Source organism: Kogia breviceps, chromosome 1 (assembly GCF_026419965.1).
Source record: "Kogia breviceps isolate mKogBre1 chromosome 1, mKogBre1 haplotype 1, whole genome shotgun sequence".
Lineage (NCBI taxonomy): Eukaryota > Metazoa > Chordata > Mammalia > Artiodactyla > Physeteridae > Kogia > Kogia breviceps.
Genome location: NC_081310.1, coordinates 153,509,083 through 153,536,009, shown reverse-complemented (window position 1 = coordinate 153,536,009; position 26,927 = coordinate 153,509,083). Strand labels below are relative to the sequence as shown.

The following is a 26,927-nucleotide window of genomic DNA, read 5'->3' as shown; positions in this document are numbered from 1 at the left end:
GGCTCCCCAACCAGAGTTTCTGATTCAGTGGTCTGGGGTGGAGCCCGAGAATTTACTGTAACCAGTTCTTAGGTGACACTGATGCTACTGGTCCTGGGACCACACTTTGAGAACCAATGGCCCAATACGAGGTGGGCAAGTGTGCAGTGCAGCAAGGGCAGGTTACAGAGGACTGGCTGAGGGAAGAAGCCTGTTCCTGGGAACGTGTCTGAATAGGCTTGGTGCTGTGACAGGAGGGACAGAATGAGGAATCTAGGTGCCCTACATATTTTCCAAGGCTGGCATTATGATGTCTTTTAATAATCTTCCCGGCTCAGCCCAACAGTCTCTACTTTAAAGAAATGTCTGGTTCTCACAATTCTAATAATATGTGCCCAGAAGAGAGCCCACCAATGAAAGTCTGAAAAACAGATTCAATTATCCTTCTCTACTATTGAACCTAAGCTATACCATTAGAAGCAGCCAGACAGGCTGAGTGAATCACAGGTACATTTTTCCAGGTATCTAAGAAGAAAGAGAACAGGTTCAAAGAAGCAGACCTAGCCTGGAAGAGCCTGAAAAAGGAGCCGATGCTTTCTTTTAAAAATGATTAAAAATACTGACAAATGTTATATGACCGATTTGACCTATTAATTTACCAGCCAAAGCTTGCTGTTTCACAGGGTCTATTGAGATCAGAATTGCAAATATAAACTTAAAAGTGTGTCATGGTTGGGACATCCTGGACCTGGGGGTGAGTTTAGGCAATTAGTGTATCAAGGCAGGGAAATTGAAAGTAAAAAGTGCTCCGTTCAAGACCTAGCTCTTGGAGGGAGACAACGAGCATCTGCCAGTCAGACTCTTAGGTCAGCAGGGTGTGACCTTGGACAAATTAACATCTCTGAGCTTCAGTTATCTCATCTGCAAAGTGAAGATAATAGTGGTCCATACTTCGTAGCATTATTGTTAGATTTAGCATGGTCCCTGGCACCCAGTATTGTGCTAAAAGGATGTGAACTGTGGTAATAGATAAAAACAAGCTCTTTGAAGTCAGATTAGTGTTCATATCTAGGCTGTCACTTAGTAGTGATTCCCTTGGGCAAGTTACCTTTCTAAGGCATAAGTAACTGTGTTAAAATAGGGATAATAATATATAATCTTTTAGGATTACTCCAAGGATTAAATGAAAGCATGTATGATAGTATGCATATCCCTTGGCTATATTAAGTACTCAACAAATGAAGTTAGCACTCCATATATGAAATCTGACTCTTATGAATTGTACTTTTCCTCATCTGTAAAAATAGAACAAATATCTACCCCACCCTCTTCCAAGTTTGGTTTGAGGCTGAAATAAAACAATGAATATGAAAGAAACTACGTTTTTGTTTTTGTTTTTTTTTTCCGGTACGCGGGCCTCTCACTGTTGTGGCCTCTCCCGTTGCGGAGCGGAGGCTCCGGACGCGCAGGCTCAGCGGCCATGGCTCACGGGCCCAGCCGCTCCGTGGCATGTGGGATTCTCCAGGACCAGGGCACGAACCTGTCTCCCCTGCATCAGCAGGCGGACTCTCAACCACTGCGCCACCAGGGAAGCCCAAGAAACTACTTTTTATTCATTCATTCAACAAATACTGTGAATCTTTTGTGTACCAGGACTGTTCGAAATGCCAGTAATATACTTGTACACAAAAAGAGGACAAAATATCTGCTCTCATGGAGCTTATATTTCTGCTACTAGTGTGGAAGAGGGAGAGGTGAATAAACAAGTAAATATATAAAGTCAGGTAACAGAAATGCTTTAGAGAAACATAAAGCAAGGTAAAGATGGGGCTGAGGTGGAGCAGTTGTGCTATTTTATAAGAGGTGGCCAAGGAAGAAACAGCCAATAAATGGCATTTGGGTAGAGACGGGCAGGACATAAGGGGGTGAGCCAGGCAGATGTTTGGAGGACAGTCCAGGTGGAGGGACAGTCCAGTAGGTCTAATACTCCTGTGATGGGAGCATGTTGGGTGTGTTCAAGGAGCTGTAAGGAGCAGCCGAGGGAGGCGGGGGAGTGAGCCACAGCTCACATGGGAATTTACAGGCCACTGTCACCACCTTACTTGTGTCCCACCAAATTCATATGTTGAATCCCCAACCCTCAATGTGATAGTATTAGGAGACAGAGTCTTCCTGGAGGTAATTAAGGTTAAATGAGGTCATGAGGGTGGGGCCCTAATCCAAGAGGACTGGTGTCCTTATAAGAAGAGCCCACTCCCTCTCCTGCTTCCCCTTCTCCTCCCCATCCCCTGCTGCCTGCACACAGAGGAAATGCCATGTAAGGACACAGCATGAAGGCATTGTTTTTTTGAGTTAGGAAGAGCAGTATCACAGAAACTGAATTTGCTGACACCTTGATCTTGGACTTCTAGCCTCTAAAACTGTAAGAAAATAAATGTCTGTGGTTTAAGCCACCCAGTCAGTGGTATTTTGTTATAGCAGCTCATGCAGACTAGTATTCCGTGAAAGGACTTGAAGATGGGCATCCATTAGAAGACCTTAAGCAAGGACAGGACACTTGATGCTTTTGCTTTTGTGTTTAAAATATGGGGGGCAAGATTGAAAGCTAAGAAATTAGTTATAAGGTTATGACAATAATCCAGGAAAACGATGATAAGCTGCTAAGACCAGGGTGATAGCCATCGATAATGTGGTGAGAAATGGCTGAATTCTTAGTGTAGTCTGAAGGCAGAACCAGCAAAATGTTCTTGGGGATGGGAAACCGAGTATGAGAGAAAGACGGGTCAAATGTGACTCCAGCGTTTTTAGCTGAGCACCCAGAAGCCTGGAGTTGCTGTTCACTAAGATGGGAAGGTTGAGGAAAGAGTAGCTGGGGTGGATAACCAGAGTTTGGTTCTGGACTTTTGAAGTGTGCGTTACCTAGCAGGTATCCGATGGAAATGGTTGGGGATGCAGATGGAGTCATGCGTCCTAAATTCAGGGGAGTGGTGGGACTGGGGATGAAAATGTGGAAAATGATTAGCATACGGATGGCATTTAAAGCCATGAGACAGCATGATCAAATTTTTAAATAATAAAATGTTACATATTTATAAGAATGTGCTTAAATCAGTTGGGGTCTTTGGTACCCTTCACTCTTCAGGTTCATTATAGAGATCCCATGTTCAGTCTTTCTCCTCTTTGTGTTTTACTAGTAATATATGATGCTGTTTTAAAATGCGATGAGGAGACATCTACTGTCTGTCAATACTTTGCAAATAGAATATTTTACTCTTTCCATAACATATCACAGGGATATCCCAGTTGCCAAGTCTATTGATAGGTTTGCTTAGCAGCTGTTCCACACTTAACTATGTGTTTGAATACTGTGCTAGCAACTGGGGAAACAATGAGAAAGATACATTCCCAGCTTCAGTGAGTCATGTATTTGCAACAAAGTGTGATAAGTGTGATGACAGAGATAAATAGGAATCCCAGGGGATGGGTGCCTAAATTTTGCTGGAACCAGCAAGGGCTTGCCAAAGGAGGTACCATCTGGTATGAGTTTGAGCTAAAAGACTGGTATATGCAGGATGTGTGCAGGGGTGGGTGAGGTCACAGGACCAGCCTGAGCACCAGCACAGAGCTAAAAGGATGGCCAAAAGGACATAGGCAGGCCAGGGGGCTAGGGTTAACATGAGATGCAGAGGGTGATAAAGATATGATGCTGGGACTTAGACAGGGCCCGGGCTATGTAGGTCTCCAAACTCCTTATTAAAGAGTAAGGGATTAACATCTACCTTGGAAGGAGGACTGGTACAAGGGGGCAATGCACGTTTTTAATAGGGGGGAGTGTTTACAAATTAGTAATAGGTGTCAGAGTCACTTTAAGTAAGTAACCCCAAAGAGTGGAAAATCTTGGGGTATGAAGGTATCTTCATATATTACTGACAAAAGTAAAATATTCCAAGGAAACCACTGTTCAGTAATAGGGAAATGGGGCTTCCCTGGTGGCGCAGTGGTTGAGACTCCACCTGCCGATGCAGGGGACACGGGTTTGTGCCCCGGTCCAGGAAGATACCACCTGCCACGGAGCGGCTGGGCCCGTGAACCATGGCCGCTGAGCCTGCGCGTCCGGAGCCTGTGCTCCGCGATGGGAGAGGCCACGACAGTGAGAGGCCTGCGTACTGCAAAAATATTAATAATAATAAAATAAAATGATAATAATAATAGGGAAATGCCTAAATGAATTACGGTAGATCTACCCAATAACAGTCCCTTTACTCAATGGAACATTACTCAGTCATCTAAAGTGATTGATAGTAATAGAATCTGGCACCATAGGAAAATGCTTATGGTATGGGTGAAACAAGCAAACGAAGCTTTATATTTCTATGTTTAACCTGATAACTGTCATATAAAATATGCCTATATAGACTGGAAGAAATACATGCAAACAATGGATCATGGTTAGTTTTTTGTCTTTCTCTAATTTCTAAACTCCGTGCAATATGTTTAGGTTGGTTTGAAAATTAAAATTCATAAATACATAAACAATCAAAAAGTTGCTTATAAAATATGCATGACATTTTTGTTACTTTTCATTAATAAAAACAAAAATCATGTGTGATAACTTTATGAAAGTTAAAAATAAAAGAGATAAAAATCAATGTTATATTATTTTTTGTATGAAGTACACATTTGCAGCAGTACTGGGTGAGGAGTGTCATGTCAGATCACATGGCTGGGGCCTGTTGAGAAAGCATATTCCCTGAAACGGTGAGTAAACCATTGTTCTTCTCCAGACCCTGGCACACAAACCATCCTTATCTTGATGCTCTTGGTTTGGATCTAGTGCAAAAGCTCTCATAGTTATAGGTCAGCTTAGTTTTAACCTCATCTCAATAATCTGCATTACTGGAGAGAGAGGGCAACAGTTCAGGATAACTCAAGTTCCTCATCTGTCAAAAAGGAAATTGAACTAGATCATCTCGGAGATTCCTTATAGTTCTAGAGCGTCCTGATTCTTCTTTTTCTTACAATTTCTAATTCAACAGTATGTTTCCAGTGATGTAATGCACTTCTGTTCACATTTTATTTTTAAATGTATTATACTAACTTACAATTCTATAACCATTTATACTTTATCATTTCACATATATGTTACCACTTGCTCTCCACAATCACCTCTGATTCCCATTTCCACAGGTAGGGTAACTGAGGCCAAATGATCATGAGAGAAGGGAGACACAAGAAACCAGGGACACAGAGCCAACAAGTGGCAAATTGATGCTGATAATCGGGTTTTTCGTTACAAAGTAGGCCTTCTATCCACTTCAAAATAGCACACTGTACTCACTCGAGAGCCTATTCCCCTGTTCTAATCAATCCATGCTTAGGATTTAACAACTCAAATGGGATATTAGGTAAGTTAAATGGGTTCAGCACCAAGAAGTCACTAAAAGCCAAGAATGACTACATTTTATTGAACCTAATTTGTGAGTCATCTGGGAGCATTACCTTCAATGGGACACCCAGGACTAGTATCCCCAGCTCAGAGACACTGATAAATAAAGACACCAGCAATAGAGTAACATTAAAGCCGTGTGTTATACACAGAAAGGTGAAAAATCTAGGGGCATGCAAGCTTTGGATGGTCTTTGTATTTCCCTAGTAATGCTCACAGGAAGAGACATGCTTGGCTTAAACAAAGTTGGCCATTAGACAAAATTTCTATAGAAATTTCATTTAGAAGAATCATCTTGCAGAAAATTGGACACCACTATAATATTTGGTGCCTGGGGAACTTACTCCTGGTAACTTACATTCAAACTCACTCCTGGCATTAATGAACTCTATAAAACTCTTAATGGAGCCTTAATTTTCTCATCCCTAAAACATGGTAATGGCAATTTCCTATAAGGTGGCTATGCAGAAAAAAATTAGCAAACCAAGGCCTGGGGGTGAAGTTGTTGGGGGAGGGGGTTAGATCATCACGGAAGAGCTGGTCAGCAGTTTTCCGCTTTACGCAAGACAATGTCCCAGTCCCTTTCCCAACTTTGATCTGATGTTCTCCCACTTGACTTCAGCTAAGTTCCTGGCTTTTTCATGGGTGAATCCCAAAGTTTATTGGTAGAACTCTCCCAGTTCCCTCTTTTTGACGTTCAGTTCACCCAGCATAATCTCTAAATAAAGTATTACATGTCGGGCACATTTTTCTGTGATCTGTTCAGAACAGATCTGAAAGTCTGGCTATTTGTATTCAAATCATCTCTGCCCTTTTATCATCCCTCTTTCCCTCCCTCCATCCTTCCAAGAAATCTTCGTGGAGCACCTACTCGATTATAGGCTCATAGGCTTAGGGGAATAGTGGACAGATCACAAATTTCATCCAGATAGGTCTGGGTTCAAATACTAGTTCAGTGATTTACCAGCTGTAGGACTTAGAGCAAGCTGTTACTTCTCTGATCTTCTACTTCTTTACTTAAAACTGTGAATAATGATTGCTTCCTTACATGTCTGTGGTGAGGTTTATCATCATTAGCATATGAGGGTGATCAGTGATTTTTAAAAAATTCTCAGAGATAGATACTAGAAATAAAGATACAGAAAAACTGAAAACACAAACCCCCAAAACATGATCCTGGCACTCTTTCTTTCATAAGAGTGAAAGAAAACGTAAACAGCAATTACAATACACCCTGATAAGTGATTTAATAAAGAATCTCCATGTTCCCCAACGGATGCAGCCACGTCCACACAGGAGGGTTGCTGGTTTTCTTTACCCACAGGAAGCTGATTCCCTAGCCCTCAGGTTCCTACTCTGATGTAGCTTGTCCCAAGCAGTAGGGGCCTGGGTTGACCAGATGCCCCAGTGGACCTCATTATGCTTTCTGGTGGCATTCTGAAATAACAAGATCCCCTCTCACAGCACCACCCACACCCATTCTAGTTCTTTGCTCAGCCTTCCTGGTCTGAACTTATTATATATCCACTCCTTCCCTCAAGCCCTGATCTTTTCTTATCAACCCTAGGTGTCTCTTGGTTCAAATTCATTTTCTCCCCAACACTAAAAATAAGAATCTTCATGTTACAACTCCATCCGTTGCCTGGAGATAATATTCACCTCTCACACACAGGCAGGCCTCCTCCAGCTGTGCCAATTTAATCCTGTTCTGTTGCTTCATTCATTGTGAATAGGATACTTTCGGCAGGTGAGGTGTTATGAACATCAACATGTTAAATCTTCAGTAAAGTCATTCTACAGGGCATTTTTTCCCCCATTTTGTTTTGTCCAGCATGCATCATAATGTCCACTAATATCTCTAGACTTTTCCCTTGAGTTCCTTGGCAATTCATTAATACATACACCCATCCAACTGAGGTTTATTTGAAGACCTACCATGTGTTAGGTATTGTGTTATAGCATTCCTTTGATCCTTGTGTGTGTGTGTGTGTGTGTGTATGCCCACACATGCATGCATGCACACACGTGTAGAGGGTGGAGGATAAGGCAGCTATTTCTTCAACTGTGGCTGGTGTTCAATGATAAATGTGTGCAGGGGAGCAGGGCGAGGCTTGGCCACAAATGTGGATTTCAGCTGTCACCTATATCCTCCACATCTTTGTCGAGGATCCACACACCTGCCAATTACAGAAATTTTTCTAACCAGGTTTGTGAGCTCATAATTGGTTGCCTACGTCACACTTAAGAATAGGATGTTGTTCCACTGTCACCTCTTCTGCTTACACAGAGACCTTCCTCTGCCAGGGAGGACAGAGGCTCTTTTCCTTGAGGGGACATCTATATTATGCATTCATAACAGTTTCATTTGTATATACTTTAATTTCATCACTTGGCTGTGTCACTTTTTAAAGTCCCTGCATTGTAGCTATTAGTTTCTTTTTGTCATCAGCTCTATTACAGGTTGTTCTGTCACGTTCTGTTTTTGTATTTGCTTTTTTGTTAGTTTTAAATACTGGTTCAAATAAGAAAATGTATAGTCATTCTTTCATATTTCACTGCTTTGCCCTTTTTTGGCCAGCTCTGTAATATTCTTGATTTACAAGTAATTTTGAAATATATACCTTTTTTAAAAGGAACAACTATACACTCAATTTCTGCAACCTAAATCTTCTTCAAGAAATAATTTCAGCAAAATGTTACTATGGTAGATGCTGAATAAGAATTTAGGTTACTGCTGTTTCAAGAAATTTATTTTTTATTGAAAAATAAGAGTGTCCTGATTTGCTACTCTATTACAAATTCTGAAGTCCAACGTTGGATCATAATGGTCATCTTCCCACCTAGGTGTGAGCTAATCTGAGACTGGAGAGATGTACAAGTACAAGGGGCCTCAAGCATCTAGAGCTGATCAGGTGTTACTGGACTCAGAGGGCCTGAGCACAGGCAGGTTGGCTATTAGTACACCCATTTGGCAGCTGAGGAAACTGAGGCCCTCAGGAGCTAACTATCAAACAGATGCAGTCAACACTGCACTGGCAGGACACAAACACAGGTGTTCTGATTCTAAATTCTATGTATCTCTCCCCTCCCACTATATCACGTTGTACCTTGTAAGCATTCTGAATCAAGGTATAGTCTTCAAAAGGCATGGGAAGATGAAGAGGAGATAGGTCTGGGGAAGTGGAATGGCTAGAAGGCCTCTCTAGTATATTCACACTAATGGGGTTAAATTTCATTAAGAGTCTGATCCTGAAGCTCAAAGAGGTGAGAAACCAGAGAGAAAAATTTTAATGGATGAGATGTTGTGAGAGGACTTAGGGTTGAGAGGGACAGAAGTCCCAAGGAGAAAGTGGCATGTGCCCTGGGCTGAAAAACCACATTTTGGGATTATGAGTTTAATTTGATTTTTGCTACATTACAGAAAGGGGAATGGTAGAGGAGGTAGAAAAGGAATGGGCTGCCTTATGAAGTAGAGAGCTCCCTGTTATAAAAAGCTTATGACTCTCTGTATTAGTCAGGGTCAACCAGAGGGGCAGAGATAAGCACCAGTAGATTGTGTTTGGGCGTGTGTGTGTGTGTTTGCTCACATATGTGTATATACATATGTATATGTATATATATACACATATAACGTCCTAGTGGTTGGTTCTGTTCCTCTGAAAATACGAATGAATGCATTATATATTATATATACACATACGTTACATATTTTTATATATTTAATAAGTATATATGTGTTATTTATTTAATAGAGGGATCTGGCCTTATGCAATTGTGGGAACTAGTTAAGCAGTCTATAACTCTGTTGTATCACATCTGATGCTGGAGCTTGAAGTCCACTGGGCAGGCAGGCAAGAAGGAAAGATGGATATAAATAATGAGGAAAATCAGGAGCAGCCTGGAACCCACAGGCATGAGCTGAAACTCCATGAGGACTCAGTAGAACCCTGGTTTTCACTGCTTCCCAGCTTGCTGACGTGGATGTCTTTTCTCAAGTAGCTAAATGCACACATCTGGATGAGTTAGAGAAGCTGGAGGAGGGAAAGGGAGAGCACTCGCCGGTCTGGATGCTGCTTCAGCAGATCAGCAAAAACATGTGAGCTGCAAAGTGGCTGCTGCATCCCTTCCAACCTGCAGATCTCCCAAGCCTCTCCCCTGTGGTCCACGCTAACTGGAAACAGACAGGAAACTGAATTCTGAGTAATGTACTTCAGTCTAGCCAAGTTGGCATAGTACAAGCCACCGTATGATGTGGAAAGGAATACTGTGTCTGGGGGACAGTTGACTTAGATGCTCTCCAGAGGTACAGCAGAAGCTCGGGGAACCCAGCAGGCCTTCTAACTGTTCAGCATCCAGGTCGCTCTCCAGCCATGGAAGGCTCCCTGTGCACCCACTGATTCAGCTGCTTTCAGTGCCTTTGTCACTAAGGATTTCCATTTTCTAAGACCAGTCAAAGAATGGGAAATAGTCTCCCCAGCTTCTCCCTTCTTTATTGCTAAAGATCAACACATCTGCCTTTTGCATTTTAAGGATTTATAACAGTGTGTATTATCATTATAAGCAGCAATAATAGTAACATTATTCACTGAGAATATATAACGTGCTGGACCCTTTCACATGTACTCTCTCATTAAATTCTTACAACAATCCTGTGTGAAAAGTATTATTGTTACCTTAATGTTACTGATGTAAACGTTGAAACTTAAAGAGATTTATTTGCTCAGTGTCAGATAGCTGTTCTGTTTTGGAGCTCTGCTCCAAAACATAACAGCTTTGGAAGCAACACCATTCAGCAAAACACATTCAGCTTTGGAAGCAACACCACCACCATCACCAAAAATAACAGATAAGCGAAATCACCACACGGCTAAGAACCCTCTCAAAGCTTTATAGTTAAGCCCCTGGTATCTAGAATCTCCTACTTTCTTTCAAGTTGGAGAATCTGTGATTCTGTCAGAAGAAAGAGGGAAAGTAGATGGGTAAATAGAGAGAATCTGAAAAAATAAAAACAACAACAAAAATGGAAGCAGATAGGAGGCACCAAAGGGTTAAATGCAAGAAGGGGGGAAAAGGGAGGAAGATAAGAAGAAAACATTTTTCATGTCTTATTACTATTCGACATGAGAAGGCGTGATTTCTCATGTATGATGGCTATAAATGACTACAATTGAATAAAAGGTAGACACATCTAATCAACACAATAAATAGCCAACAGCTCAGTTATGACAATTGATGACTTTCAAGCAATTTTAAAAGGTAAATGGCAACAAAGCTCAAAAGAACACCAAGGAATGGGGATAGTGGTTTTAGCAGTTATTCAGAATTGGGTGTCTGCGGATATCTTCTGAGCATTCTCAGGACAGGGCAGATCCTAGGTCACTACAGTGTTGGCTAATGAGAACAGGCAGTCCTTCCAGTCTACTTCTAGGAGACAGCAGCAGCACGAAAGCCTTTGAAAATCATGAGTGCATGCTAGTAGACAGATCTCTGGTTGCTGAAGACATATAACAGGCCAGGCACGTGACTCTCAAACCAGCATATTCACTGTGCTGCTCTGTAGCTGTGGTGCAGTGCAGCTGTGGTGCAGTGCCGCTGAGCAGCTGATCTGTGGAATGTTTTGCCTTGAACCCCTTCTCACCTAGCACAGAGCTGCTCATCCTTTGAGGTCCAGCTCAGTAGCATCCTGTGTCTCAACAAAGTTCCCAGCATTGCACTTCTGGGCTTATTTCTGTCTGTTCTGTATGATCATTAATTGTTTACCTCTCTGAGCTCCTTGGGTAGAAGGATTGTCGCCTCCATTAATGACATTACAAGTGCCTTGGGAACACTCTACAGCTTAGAATCACTGCACTGCTCCCTTGTCTAAGTGCATGCCACCCTGACTACTTAAAAGCCGGGAATTCTTCCTTTCCCAGGCTTCTCAGAGTTCTCTCTTCTTTTCCATCCCCACTGACCCTACCATTGTTTACTTCATCATTTATATTTTTCTAGGAATAAATGAATAATCTTCAGCAATGCATGATTTGTCTCCACTTCAAAGGGCTAGGATTTTTTCAAATTGGAGAAGTGGTACTTAGGATTGAGCCCAGAGGTAAACATCCAGGGCTCCAACTCCCTCCAAAGCTATGCTTCACATCTTTTTTTTTTTTTTTTTTTTTTCAAACCATGTGAACAGTCTCTCCCCAAATCAGTCATCAGAGAAACGCCGTTCTTCCTTCTTTGGCTTCTTGATTTACCCTTCTTAACTGAACAAGACGGGAGAACACTGCAGAGCCCCTTAACCATGACCCAAGTAAGAACACAGACCACTGAGCTGCCTCAGTGTTTAAAAACCAAGAATTTTACAACAGAATACACCCACAGTTGATAAGGCTCCCACATACCTGATATTTCCACCCTTCAAAGCTCTTTTGGACACACTGATCTTAATCACAAAAGATAGATAATATTCTACCCACTTTATAAATAATGCAACAGAGGCTCAGAGAACTATGGTGGTTTGTGTAGGATCTCACAGCTGGTTAGTGGCAGAGTTCAGAAAACAAACAAACAAACAAACCTTGAATTCCTGAGTCTAGGTAAGGCACACATCTGAGAAAGCTTCTACTCCATTACTCTGGAGGCTTACTGATTTTAAACTTTTAAGTCATCACATATCTATATATTTTCAACCTCTGTCTATAGGCAGAATGCATTTGAGAGATTTACGAGACAGGCAATCTAGAAAAGATGACTGTTTGCAGAAGCTACAGCTCCCCCCAGTCCTCCTTAGGTAGAAAACCTTAATTTGTCTTCCCAAATTCACTCCACCTCAGAGAAGAGCTCTGTGTGTGGAGAAGCAATAATAAAAGACCAAACACAGCCCAGCTGCAAATGATCAGCCTCTTCCCTCCACTGAGGTAATTTACAAGCTTCCCCCTACTTCGTGCAGTTACTGACATGCCTGGTGAGCTTCGCTGAATAACCTGGCCAGCTGTGGGGACAGTGCTCCCCCACCCCCACCCCCATTTCTCATTTAACGCTACTCATTAGAGGAGGCTGTGGCGCAAGCCAGGTTGACATGTCAATAAGTCACCAAGGAAATGCAAAAATTGACAGCTGAGGAATCCCAGCCCCCAGCCTTCTCCACCACAGAACTCCTCAGAAAACAGGTTTCTCAACCTCCTCACCAGGTCACTTAAATGAGTAGTGACATTTGAGTCCCTCGGAGTAATTAATTTCCTCTGTTTCCAATAGCTCCTCATATTTTTAATGAATTTTTACAAGTCTCAGATCCTGCAGCCTCCCAGCTCCCTCTCCAGTGCCATTGTTCCCCAAGGTCCCATAACAAATAGCTCCCACTAGTATTTGCCTTGCAATCTCACATAAACTGGAAATGATAAATACATTATCTGGGCTTTTTAACGGACCATTGTTTAATTTTCTATGCTTGTCTGGCTGGGAAAGAGATGAATATTACCTTGTGGAGAATAAGATTTCTATTCCATATAAGGGGGGTTGGGGGTAATCTATGGCAGAAACGCAGCACTCTGTTCATCCTAATAGGCAGTGCTGCTAATTAAAAGTGTTAGGAAGGGACATCCATCCACCAGTCTGTGATTCATTCAGCATTATCCCTGGTAAACAAGAAATAGATATTGGAAGGAATGCTTCTCATTTGTCAAAAGAAGAGGCGTTTTCAATTGTGCCTTTTTGGCTCCCCTTATGAAGTACATAATTCAGTGTTGCCATCATTTAAAAGTTTAGGACCTCAAAATAATAGCACCTGTCGCTAAAGCTCGTAAATCTCCGAGTCTGTTTCCTATGTAGAAACATTCATCTTGTGCATGGTTTGACTTTAGTTTGCACAATTGAGAATGGTTCCTTGTGTTGGTAAATATATTGAAACGGGGCATTTGAGAAGGGAGCTGACATAGTTGTATTTAAAAATCAAACCAGTCTGAGCAACCTATTAGCAGAGTCTAAAATCTGGGCAGAAGAACTGAAGGCTCTTAATGACATTTACTAGGTACTTGAGAAGAAGAGAATCAATATTCTCTTTCTCTAACCACAGACACAAAGTAGACCAGAGAAAAGCGACCCTAAGCACCAATTCCTAAAGGCTCCATAAACCCTCTAGGGTTTAAGGAGGAACACAAAGCACAAAAGCCATCACTTCAAGAGGACCCTGAGACATTTGTGAGCATTTTCCCAGAGAGGAAGGTTTCCTTCAGACCAGCAAGACAACCAGCCCCAAATATTTACCTTTGTGTTGTGCAAAATAGTCCCTCAATCATGAAGATGTAGAGGCAGGGTTCACCACCATGTCTTGCTGAATGCTGAAAACAAATAAAACACTATATTTAAAAAAGTAAACATTATTTAACAGTCTTGTTTTTCTTCCCTCTATTTCATTCAAGAAACATTTACTAGTTTCCTACCACACAGCAGGCATTGGAAATACAGAGATGGATTAAACAAAAAACACCCAACAAAAATCAACAAGTACAACTCATTGTAAGTACTGAATGAGAAGTGGTCCACAATACCTCTTAGACAGGAGGATGTGTGTGTCTGTGTGCGTGTGTTTATAGGTGTCACTTCCTGAGACATGTGTGTGCACACACATACATTTCTACACATACATAGAAGCATGGAAGATTTTTTTAAAGAACTTCCCCATATTTGTAATTTGTCTGACTCTCTAAAGGCTTGAGCTCTTGCCTTGAGATCAGTGAAGAAGAGGGCACTGGAGAAAATGTCAAAGAGTCTTAAAAGTGATCACACCCTTTAATCTGTAATTCTCCTTCAGGAGTCCTTCTCAAGGAAACAATCACAAACGCAGTCCAGTATTTATGCACAGATATTGTCATCACAATGTTGGTTTTAAGAGGGAAACAGCCAAAAGAAGAATGATAAAGTGAATGTTAGCATTTCTACATAGAATAATATTATGTACATGCAAAAATATTTTAAAAACTTTTAGGATATGGGAATATATATATAACGTAGCAAAATTTTTTACAAAGCTTGAGCTCATCCATGTAGAAATTAGTCTTAAAAATATGCCAACTGTTAGCAGTGGTTATTTCTTTGTAGTATGATAATAGGTTATTTTTCTCTTGTTATGTTTTCCAAATTTTCTACACAGATCACATATTATTTTTCTAGGCAGAAAATGAACATACGAACAAATTTCAGCTTCAACATCACCATTTCTGTGCCACTTCCCTTGCACCCTCTTACATAATTGGGAACTCCATGTTCCATGCACCCCAAGAAATAACTCCATTCTGAAGGTGACACTGCACAGGAAATGTCCATTCCATCTGCCTCTTTCTAGTTGTGAGTTCCTCAGAGGAAGTTATCATGACTTATGAACCTTTGCTTCCTGTGAACCTAGTCCAGAGACAAGCTCATAGTTGTCACTCAATCAATGTTTGCTGCATAAGAGAAGATTAGTGAATGAATTAATGTAAAACTTAATAAATGGAACTGATGACAAAAATACATTAAGAAAATTGTTCATTCAAAATAATCAGTAGCAATAAAAGTTAAGTTCCTTTTGGATTCACAAAAGATAGGAGAAGGTAGAAAGCAGAGAGAGCGCAATTTTTCAGCAAAGACAGTGAAACTGTCTAACCCAAAAGAGATTATGGTTAAAAAACACAGACACACAACTCAACATAATGGAGTATCACAGCCTACTGATCTTCCAGTATATTCCAAGACAGAGACTGTTTAAGGCTGGAATATCTATCTAGTAACAATATCCCATTACAGCAACTCAGTTATTTTACATGTTTGGAGTTACATATACACAAACTAAGTAGAACTTATTATTAGTTTAATCAGCAATGGGTGGTTGACTCCCTACTGAAGGAAAAAAAAAAAGCTACAGGATAGATGGTTGCAATGTTTTATACAAATTCAATTTAGTTTATTCATAAAACTAGTGAAATATAGCCAGGATATTAATTTATAGTTATACTTCTCTGGAGATAGATCTGTTTGGTTTTTTTTTTGCATTATGCGGGCCTCTCACTGTCGTGGCCTCTTCCGTTGCGGAGCACAGGCTCCGGACACGCAGGCTCAGCGGCCATGGCTCACGGGCCCAGCCGCCCCGTGGCATGCGGGATCCTCCCAGACCAGGGCACGAACCCCGTCGCCCGCATCGGCAGGCGGACTCCCAACCACTGCACCACCAGGGAAGCCGATAGATCTGGTTTGAATACCATCTCTGTCTTTTAAGAGCTGAGTGATCTTGGGCTAGTTATTTGACCTTTCTAAGGCTCAGTTTTCTTACATATAAAATGGCATAATAAAAACACGAACCTAGGGCTTCCCTGGTGGCGCAGTGGTTGAGAATCCGCCTGCCGATGCAGGGGACACGGGTTCGTGCCCCGGTCTGGGAAGATCCCACATGCTGCGGAGCGGCTGGGCCCGTGAGCCATGGCCACTGAGCCTGTGCATCCGGAGCCTGCGCTCCGCAAAGGGAGAGGCCACAACAGTGAGAGGCCCGTGTACCACAAAAAAAAAAAAAAAAAAAAAAAAAAAAACAAAACAAAAAAAAAAAAACCACGAACCTAATAGGGTTATTGTAAAAAACAAATAAAATGAGAGAAAGCATGGCATTCAAAACAGGCTTCAAGCTCATGCCTGTTTACATCAAGACCTGGAGTTCTTACACATAAACCAGCCTTTCTTTTTATTATATGCCATGAAGTATGCTAAACACTAAAAATATGACCTCATTTCATCCTCATAATATTTGTATGAGGAAGTACTGTGTTTTCCATTTATAATCCTCTTTATTTCTGTTATATTGGTAGTAATGTCCCCTCTTTCCTTTCTGATTTTAGTTGAGTCTTCTCTCCCTCTCTCTTCTTAATCAATCTAGCTAAAGCTTTACAAACTTTGTTGATCTTTTTGAAGAACCAACTTTTGGTTTTATCGATTTTCTCTATTGTTTTTCTACTCTCTATTTTATCATATTCTTCCACTTTAAAGATGAGGAAACTGATGCCCAGTTTGAACGTTATTAAGTGTCTGAGTCAAGATTCAAACCTAGGCTGTCTGGTTCCAAAACCTAATCTCATTAACTGTTCTGAAGACACCAAATCTGGGTTTGCACCAATCTTCAACTCATGAGAAAATTCCGCTTATGATTTTGCAATGTCACACCATATTACTTGATATGCTATGGCTTGAACTTTATTCCCTGGTAGTCACACGTAAGTACCCTCCTATTTCTTTCTTTTTTTTTTTTTTTTTTTTTTTTGCGGTACGTGGGCCTCTCACTGTTGTGGCCTCTCCCGTTGAGCACAGGCTCTGGATGCGCAGGCCCAGCGGCCATGGCTCACGGGCCCAGCCGCTCCGCGGCATGTGGGATCTTCCCAGACCGGGGCACGAACCCGTGTCCCCTGCATCGGCAGGCGGACTCTCAACCACTGCGCCACCAGGGAAGCCCCCCCTATTTCTTTTTTTATTAAATACTTCAAGCATGAAGTTGAGTGTAGACGTAATTATAACCAAAAACTATGTACTACCACCCAGCCTTGTCAAATATTATAATTCCATCATATTTGCTCCAGCTCTTTCCTTTTTAAAACATTACAGAATATAAGATTTTCCCATGAATTCCTTCCTAATTCCAAAAAGATAACTACTCTCCTAAATGCCCATGCATGTTTTTCTGCTTCTAACACACGTTTGCATCCGTAAACAATAAATAGCACTGTTTTGCCTGCTTTTTAAAATAAATAAATTTATTTATTTTTGGCTGTTTGGGATCTTTGTTGCTGTGCTTGGGCTTTCCTCAGCTGCGACGACTGGGGGCTGTCCTTGGTTGTGGTACGCAGGCTTCTTCTTGCGGTGGCTTCTCTTGTTGCAGAGCACTGGCTCTAGGTGCGCAGGCTGCAGTAGTTCTACAGCACAGGCTCAGTAGTGTGGTGCATGGGCTTAACTTATTCCGCGGCATGTGGGATCTTCCCGGAGCAGGGCTCGAACCCGTGTCCCTTGCATTGGCAGGCAGATCCTTAATCACTGCGCCACCAGGGAAGTCTTGTTTTACCTGCTTTAAAACTTTGTTTAAATGGTATCCCACTGTAGGCATCCATCTGAAATCTGCTTATTTTGTTAAATATGTTTTAAAGATGTTACTGCTTTGATAGAATTAGTTTAAATTCTTTCATTTTAACATTTAGATAGTATTTTATCATATGTTTATATTCTGACTGATTCATATTGATGGACATGTGAGCTGTTTCCAAATTGTGTTAATACAAACAATGCCGTGATGGACATTGTTATACTCCTGGGACATGTATTGTGAGATTTCTCTATGGACTTGCTGGGCCAAAGAGTATATGCATCCTCAAAGTTATGAAATGTAACAAGTTGCTCTACAAAGTGGAAGTAGTAATTTATACTAGTTCATATCATTATCAACATTTGGTATTGCCAGACTTTAACATTTTTTCAATCTGATGGATATAAAATATCTCATACTTTAATATGCATTTCTCTAATTACTAATGGGATTGGACATTCTTTTATTTTTATATTAGTTTTTTCCTTCTGCTTTTTATATGCCTATTTTTCTACTGAGTTGTTATAAGAGGGAAACAACACACACTAAGTAAATAAGAAAGCAAAATACCTAGTATGTCATATGGTCATACATGCTATGGGCAGACCAGAAGCAGAGAAGGGGTGGGAGTTCAATCTTAAATAGGGTCGTTACGGAAGACCTTACCAGGAAGGTGACATTTAGCAAAGTGCTAAAATCAGCGTGGGCACAAAATATGGGAAACAAAATGGTAACGTTATAACGTTTGATCAAGATACGTAGTGGTACATAGGGATTTGCTATAATTATATTCTATGCTAATTTGTATGCTTTGGATACAACCCTTTGTCAGTTATATATGTTGCAACTGCTTTTCCTAGTCCAAAGCTTATCTTTTTATTTTGTTTATAGTGATACATAAAACTTTTAAAAATTTTAATATAATATATTAGTACTTCACTTTAAGGTAGGTGCTTTATTTTTTTTGTTTTATTTAGTAAATCCTTTCCTACCCCTGGGTCATAAGGAAAGTCTCCTATAGTTCCTTTTAAAGGGATGTCTTCTGGGGGCTTCCGGGCTTCCCTGGTGGCTCAGTGGTTAAGAATCTGCCTGCCAATGCAGGGGACATGGGTTCGAGCCCTGGTCCGGGAAGATCCCCCATGCCACGGAGCAATGAAGCCTGTGCGCCACAACTACAAAGCCTGCACTCTAGAGCCCACGAGCCACAACCACTGAGCCCACACACCGCATCCACCAAAGCCCGCATGCTCTAGAGCCCGTGCTGCGCAACAAGAGAAGCCACCGCAATGAGAAGCCCACACACCGCAATGAAGAGTAGCCCCTGCTCGCCGCAACTAGAGAAAGCCCATGCGCAACAACGAAGACCCAACACAGCCAAAAATAACAAATAAATTTAAAATATAAAGTTATGCCTTTTGCATTTAATCCACTTGGAATTGATATTCTTTATATGATGTCAGGTTAGAATTCAACAAATTTTCTGTATAGATATGCATTGTCCTTATACCACTTATATCTTAGTCTATGATTTCTGCGTTGACTCGTAATGAGGTACCTATCATGTATTAAGTTTACAATCAGTATAGTTTCTTTCTGAGCTCTAGATTTCATTTCATTTGTCTAGTTTTATATTACCCATACTCTCTTAATTACTCTAGTCGTATCCTAAATTTTCAAAATTAGTAAGACATCCTTTTGTTCACCTACCCAGTCGTCTGTCCATACATACATACATATATCCATCTGTCCCTTATTATCATTCATAAATATTTGTTGAGAGCCCAACTGTGCCAAACACTAGTTTGGTCACTAGGGATTAATAAGAAACTAAACAGATATTCCTGCCCTCATGGAGCTTACATTCCAGGGGATGGAGACAGACACTAAACAAATAAATGATAAATACTGAGTATGACAGATGGTGATAAGTGCCATGGAGACACATGAAGCAGGGAAAGAGGACCCAGCACATGTTAACACCCTATATAATACATACACGAAATAATCTAATGGGACAAAGATGAACTTTAAATACACACTAGACATTTAGAGTTTGCAATACAAATTTAAAATGCTCATGCTTGGAATCTAGCAGTAGTTTACAACTTTTGGTGAAGAACCTGTACCCTCAAGGGATGGTGCATGAGAATGCAACCTGTCCTTGCCAGGCTGTGACTACATAGGGAAGCTTATTCTAGTCACCTGGAAGGAGAGGTCTGGGCACATATGCATTCTATCTGGTCCTTTACTGCAGCCTGACTCAAAACACTGGTCTTGGACCAGAATGACACTGCAGTTTGTCAGCTGGACAGTGTGGAAGCCTGGAAAAGTTCCTGCTTCTGGAGAGCTGGGAATAAGCCCAGAGTTCTCAAACATGGCTCCCCCCACTCCAATATGAATGTTTTACAAGCTGTCTGGAGGTGTTACATGGTTAAAATGGAACAAGCACTATCTTCGCTACCTTACTCAATTCATAGAGTAAAAAAGCCAATGGACAGTTGCATTTTAAAGTTTATCTGTTTCACTCCAGTTTTTTACATCTCTGGCAGTTACCACCTTTACTCTGTATGAAATTTTGTATATTTTCTTTTTAACGCAGTGGGCTCTGTATAACTCTAGACAGTTATTTCACCTTTCTAAATTTCAGTGTACTCACTTTAAAACAGGATAATAATACCTAATTGCAGAGTTGTTGTAACCATTAACTACTGTAATGAAAGACCTTAGTATAGTGACGGTATGTGGCAGTCATGGAGTAATTGGCAGGCCTTATTATTAGCATTGTTATACAAATAGTTCTAGGTATTTGTTAAAGATCTCCAAGACGTGTCCATGTCCTGGTATCTGCCTGGGTCTAGAGTCCCAGCCTGAGTCTAGAACTTCAGCCTCTCTGGGGCTGTTCCTGTCTGAGCATATATGAATTCGGACCTCAAGTCCCAGTTCTAGCCCCAGCACTGTATTATCATCAACATGTGAGGGCTCCCTGTGTCCCAATGAGAGCTATGAGGTGTAAACAGCATGGAAGTGTTAGGGTTACCTCATTTGCATATCCCCCGAAACTCTACAGCCTGTTGGATGGGCATTACAGAGCTGGCATTACAGAGCTGGCATATACACTAGTTACATCTAGGATCAACACATTAGGCTTTGCTAATTTGCATACATCCAATCACAGCAAAGGCAACACCTCTAGGGGATCAGTAACACCTCTAGGGGAGCCAATCACAGTGAGGGAGTTCCTACTTCCGAGTGTGAGGATTCCAAGTTTGCACAGCTCCACTGCAGGGGCCCACTGACTCTCCCTCTCCTCATTTTCCAGCCAGTCTCTGGCTAGAGGTCTGGAACTTGTTCTGACAAGAACCGTCAGGCTAGATCCAATCCACAGTGACAGTTTAGCAGCAGCCAGGACAGTGACAGCATCCATGCCAGGAAAGTGACAGCAACTAGTGGGCCAGCAGAGGCACCCTCTAAAGGTGAGAGTACTGTGACCTTTTACCACTACCCCAAATGAATATGTGTGTGTGTGTGTGTGTGTGTGTGTGTGTGTGTGTATGTGCTAATAAGTATTGATAAGAAGGAAAGTTTAGTCAAGAGAGGTTAAATACTTTTATGTTGGATACTTCTTTGTTACACTGTGTAATTCTATAACAAATATCAGTCATTGAAAAAGGTGATCTCTGGTTGGGTTCTGCTTATTACATGAAAGACAGGAGACAAATATAGTATAGTTCATAGGTCTTGGACTTCCAGTAGCTTCGGCAGGCTGATTCACCTATTCCTTTATCCATCTATCCATCCAGTCTTCCATTCAATAAATGTTTATTGAACCCTATTATAGTCCAGACATAGTTCTAGGCCCTGGTGATACCATGGTGCTCACAGATGAATGGGGATAGACAAGTAAGCAATGACGACAGTCTAGGATTAATTCTAAGACAGAGATAAGCACTAGGTGTTAAGAGAGCACAGGTGGGGTCCACCTTAGAGAGAAGTCCATGTACTTCACTTCAAGCCAGTTTGATAAAAAAGAAACAAAAAAAAACTTTGGCACTATTGCCCAGTTTGTTCCAATTACTCTGGGTCTTCTAGCATCTCTCCTACCCCTGGGTCTTTTAGTGTCTCCCCTACCCCTGCTTACGTCAATCTCCTGTCCTGCTTCTTGCTTTGCTCTTGGTCTTGACGGACTATGGGCCTTCTCAGTTGTGACTTTCAACACTTGCATACACATAGCCTTCCCTCCTTCTCTGGAAATTCTCATTCTGGGTATTTTAGATAAAGAACCTGCCCAGTTCTGCTCTCTGGGAGCCCAATGCCCATCCTTTAAGGCAAACAAAGCAGTTTGTCCTTTGAATGAATTCTGGGGAGGCTCCTGGGTGAAATTTCCTTTGCCCTATGACCTGACATCTCCAGATGCCCCCTGGAGGCACACATACCCAGCACAAGGCTGCCTACCATGTGTGTCTGATGGCTAAAATTAAGGGCGGCAGGGCAGAAAGTAGATCTGCTGACACCACAATTAGACAAGCTTGCACGGAGGCTGTAAAACACCCTTGGCGGAGCACACCAGTAAATTGTCCCACTAATTAGTTTATTATTTCATTTGAGAGATCAAATACATAAATAAAATTAATAAACCCTGCAAAATAAGTGCATCACTGGAAATAAAAGTATTTCTCAGGTCATTGCCTTAAACACAAACATTACATGCTAGAATAATGTTAACACAAGAAAGGCAGATCATGTTGCCTTGCAGGCTGGAACGTACCAGCAGCAGCTGGAGGTTAGGGGAGGGAGTGGGTGGCGAGCCCGGGGATGGTCTGAAAACACGGTTGGTGTTCTCTACTCTGTCTCCACTTACAGTGTGACCTTGAACAAGTCAATTTCCTCCCCCACCCCCACCGATGAGCTCATTCCCTTATGAGTAAAAAAAGGGGGTTGGACTACTCCAGTTGTGACATTTCACGATTATGGGAATCAAATGAAATCCAAACCTGGATTATTACGATCTTAGTAAACAATTCGTAATGAAAATGAAATGATATCTGAGAATCCATTATGATATTCCAGTATGGATTTAAGAACTTGGAGAGATCGTAGATAATATTTAACCCTACGTTCACCTAGCAAGGAAGGGAAAAGGGGACAGAGCTCGCATTCTTTGAGGGCCTATTATATACCAGAAACTATGCTGAGGACATTCCCATATCAACCCTAAGAAACAAGCTCAAAGAACAAATAAAATGAGGCCAAATCCACATAGAGAACAAAATTAGGTTTCCTACTCCCTGGACAAAGGCTTTTCCAACAAACTGTGTTTGATCGTCCAGTCTTTTACTGGGACCCTAGGGCAGGTTGCTTATTGCCTAGCAGTTCGCCGGACCAGTTCGCCGGACTCTTGAGAGATACCATGGGTGGTGGGCCCTGTGTGGTGCCCCTTTGTAGATCAGTTATACAAGTACAGATGGCAAAAGGAATAATGGAGTAGAGATGCCAGCCCAGCTCATGTGATTGCTCCCAGGCATCAAGGGACAAGATGTGTGTACAGATTGCCCTTTAGGACTAAAGCATTCACTCCCCAGAGACTGGAAGTGTTGAGCTCTGAGCTCTGACTGCTTGTAGCTGAGTACCTGCTTCCCTATTTCCCTTGGCTGAAGACCATCTCCTCTCCCAGAAGCACTGCCTCATCCCAGGGACAGCCTGCATCCAATGGCCAGCAGTGAGCGGGAGGATATAAAAGCCTGGCCTCCTTGATTCAATTTGGCACCATTCTGCAGGGCCGTCCCAGCTTCAGAGCTTCCCACAGAATTGGCTGAGGCCTTTGCTGTGACTGCATAATTGTTTAAATATCCCCCCTTAAACCTTCAAAAAGTACAATACAAACAAACAATTCAACCCAGGTAAAGAAGTAGTAAGAAATGACAGTGAATTTGTATAGAATAAGAACCTTGGAAACAAATCATTCCTCAGGGTGAGACTTCTGGTCTTGGATAGTCTAGGTAAAATCAGGTATATGGAAAAAAAAAAAAAAAAGTCCTCTCACTCTGTCTAAAGGTGCCCCCTGTTAGGGGAGATTGAGTCCCAAGGGACCAGTGGAGGCAGGGAGGTGGGTTGCCACTAGAGCAGGTGGAGGGCAGTATGATATAATGGAAAGGACAGGAGCTCTGGAGCCAAAGGAGCTACGGCCAGATGTTGGCTCTCCATAGCCTTAGCCATGGTACTAAAACTCAATGAGCCTCAGTTTCCTTAACTATAAAATGGGGATAATCCTTATCTTGCATGACTTTTCTGACCTTTTACCACCTGTATTGACACTGAATATATGGAAACTTTCTCTGGAATCATGCCCAGAGAGAAAATGCTGCAACTTTGCAGGATAATGATTTCACCCAAGGTCTTAAAATCTCCCTTGTGCAGCCTTTGTTTTGTCTCTGACTCATTGGGACACAGTGCAGTGGGCTTCTGGTGGAGGGCAGTAATGAAAGAAAAGGTCCTGGTGAATTTTAGCCTCAGGAATGGCAGGAATGATGGGACTTAAGGATGATTGTAAATGTGAAAATCCCAGAGGTTTTGGATCTACTCTACCCTCTCAGCTGCCATAACCTGAGAGCTAAACTCCTAGAGGGAAATCAGAGAGATTTCTGGCATCTCATGGTTTTTGCTTTGCTTTCTTTAGTGCTCTCTGCTCACCCACTTTTTTGAGTTAAAGCAAAAAAACATCTATTGGCTAGAAAAAGCACTGTCTAGAAATGGTTACATCACTCATTAGTTAGGTATACCAATATGTAGGGCAATGAGACAAACACTCTTTAGAATCATGTACAAAGTATTATGGAAGCAGAATGGAAGGAACATTTAACCTCAGTGACAGACCTGGGGCAGAGAGACAGAAATGGCCTCCTAAGGCAGTGACTCTTGAGCTGAACTTTATAGGCTATTAGATGGGAAAGAGACCAGTGCAGTCCAGATGGGAAAAGAAATAGTTCAGTCAAGATGGAGAGACAGGCTCAGGGTGATTGCACTCAGGGATCAAAGGATACGGTATGTGTACAAATAATCTACAGGAAATGCAAGGCTGGAGGGTACATCATTTGATATTCATTCTTGACCATTATATTGACATTCCAAATTCAATTTTTTCTCTGCCAGTATTTAGCATCATTTTGCAATTTGACTACCATATTCAATTAAACCATTCTAAGCACTTGAAGAAAACATCATTATATCTTAAGGGCATATACATAGAAGCTCAGAGATTAAAAATAAAAGGGACTTGTTTAAAGTCACCTATTAGTAAGAGGTCAAGATGGGTACAAAAGACTTCTGACCCCAGATCATCAATTTTTTTCTACTAAACACTAATAACGTGAACATTTATGACTCTTTTTTCCCCTTGGTCTCACTATATTGTACAATACCCTTACTTGTTAATTACATATTTGAAAGTACCTATGGTAATGAGAGCTGAATATCTTTCTCTCCCAATGTTATCTACCAAATGGTTTAAAAAAAAAACACAACCCATTGTTCAATATTGAATAAAAGTCATATTAAGACATATCTTAAGGTATATAAATCACAGCTTTAGGGTTAATTTATATTATTTTACAGTATGCATATGATTAATCCTCATCAATATGAAATTCTTCTTTGTTGGGGTGCTATATATAATTTTTAAGTGGCTAATTAAAATAAACAAGAGCAGAGAGAGATCAAAGGCTGCAACCAGAACTTGTGATCAATTCTCAAAGGTCAGTTTTTAATATAAATGTAAAGGCAAGTGTAAGTTGGTAGGATGGGGGGTGGGTAGAAGTAAAATTCATGATGAAATCTTAAGAGTCCATGAGGAAGCAACATGGAATAGTGAAAAAAATGTACTCTTTGGTAGTGAAACAGATATCAATTCTGCAGATTATTCTGTGTAAATTAGAACAAGCCTCTCAACCATTCTGAAGCTTGGTTTCCTCTTCTACAAAGTGAGGCTGTTCTGGGATTAAATAAAAGGATGGATGGGAAAGTTCCTGGGGGTCCAGTAGTTAGGACTCCATGCTTCCACTGCAGGGGGCCCAGGTTCAATCCCTGGTTGGGAACTAGGATCCCACAAGCTCTGGGGTGTGGCCAAAAAAGAAAAAAAAAAAAAAGGGATGTCGGCAAGTGCTTGGTACATGGAAGCATTTGGTAGAACTATTAATAGTCTTCTCAGCCACTGCCTCCACATCTTAAATTGATCTGGAAATATGGCTTTGTGGGAGCAAAGACAAGCTGATGCAGACAAAGCAAAGAGTTGATTTTTTTAAAGTAAATTTTCTCTAGTATATTTAGGAAAGAAGCCATACATATGAATTCAACTAAGACATAAATTGTGAGCTATCGTCTCTGGAAATGTGGGCTCCTGGCACATTGCAGATATATTTGTCTTTCGTTTTCAACACATACATAGCTAGGTAAATTGCTCCTTTTAAATTATTTCAAGTACTTTGTAAACATTTACAACTTTAAGCCAAAATAAATCCCATACCATAAACTTAAGACACAGCTTTGAAGGGCAATTTGCCAATATATAACAGAAGCTTTAAAAATTTGGTTAAACCTATGACCCACTTTTAGAAATTCATCCTAAATAAATAATTATGGATATGCCCAAAGATTCAGCCATAAAACTGTCTATGCATCTTTATAACAGTGAAATATTAGGAATAAAGAGATTCAATTAAAAAACAAGAAATAAAGAGATTCAACAACAGGGGTCTAGATAAATAAATTTTGTCTTTCCATATGAGGCCATTAAAATGATAATAAAGAAGAATATTTAATGCCATTAAAATAAATTCTTAACATTCTAAGTGGAAAAAATATAGGATAGCAGAATGTACATGAGACTACTTTTGTAAAAAATACTTAAGTATATAAGAAAAAGATGAAAGAAAATGCCCCAAATGTTATGAATAATTACCATAAGCATGTGGGAGAGCTTTATTTTCCTCTTCTTGCTTATTTGTATTTCCTAAAAGTTCTACCATAAATATTTATTTTTATTTTAGAGGATACTGATCTTCTCAAACTTATATTAAAATCCCTGCCATAAACAACTTGAAAACACAAACAATATTCTGGAAAAATACATCTGTATAGAAGTATTTGAAAAATACGGTATGTTATTCTACTAAATGTTAGGCAAATTCGGGACTTCCCTGGTGGCAAAGTGATTGAGGAATCCACCTGCCAATGCAGTGGACACGGGTTTGAGCCCTGTTCCAGGAAGATCCCACATGCTGCACAGCAACTAAGCCCGTGCACCACAACTACCGAGCCTGTGCTCTAGAGCCTGCGAGCCACAACCACTGAGCCCGCGTGTCACAACACAACTACTGAAGACCGCACGCCTAGAGTCCATGCTCGGCAACAAGAGAAGCCACTGCAGTGAGAAGCCCGCAC

At 41.1% G+C, this 26,927-nt stretch overlaps 1 protein-coding gene across 14 annotated transcripts in view; it reads right to left on the bottom strand.

The window, feature by feature from the left end:
* The window catches only part of DAB1 (DAB adaptor protein 1), a 1,205,719-nt gene that overhangs the window by 609,436 nt on the left and 569,356 nt on the right, over window positions 1-26,927 (bottom strand). For all 14 annotated transcript variants that reach the window (XM_067006941.1, XM_067006927.1, XM_067006965.1 and 11 more), the window contains one exon: window positions 13,670-13,743. The gene's annotated coding sequence lies outside the window, so the exon portion shown is untranslated. The remainder of the gene's footprint in view (window positions 1-13,669; window positions 13,744-26,927) is intronic.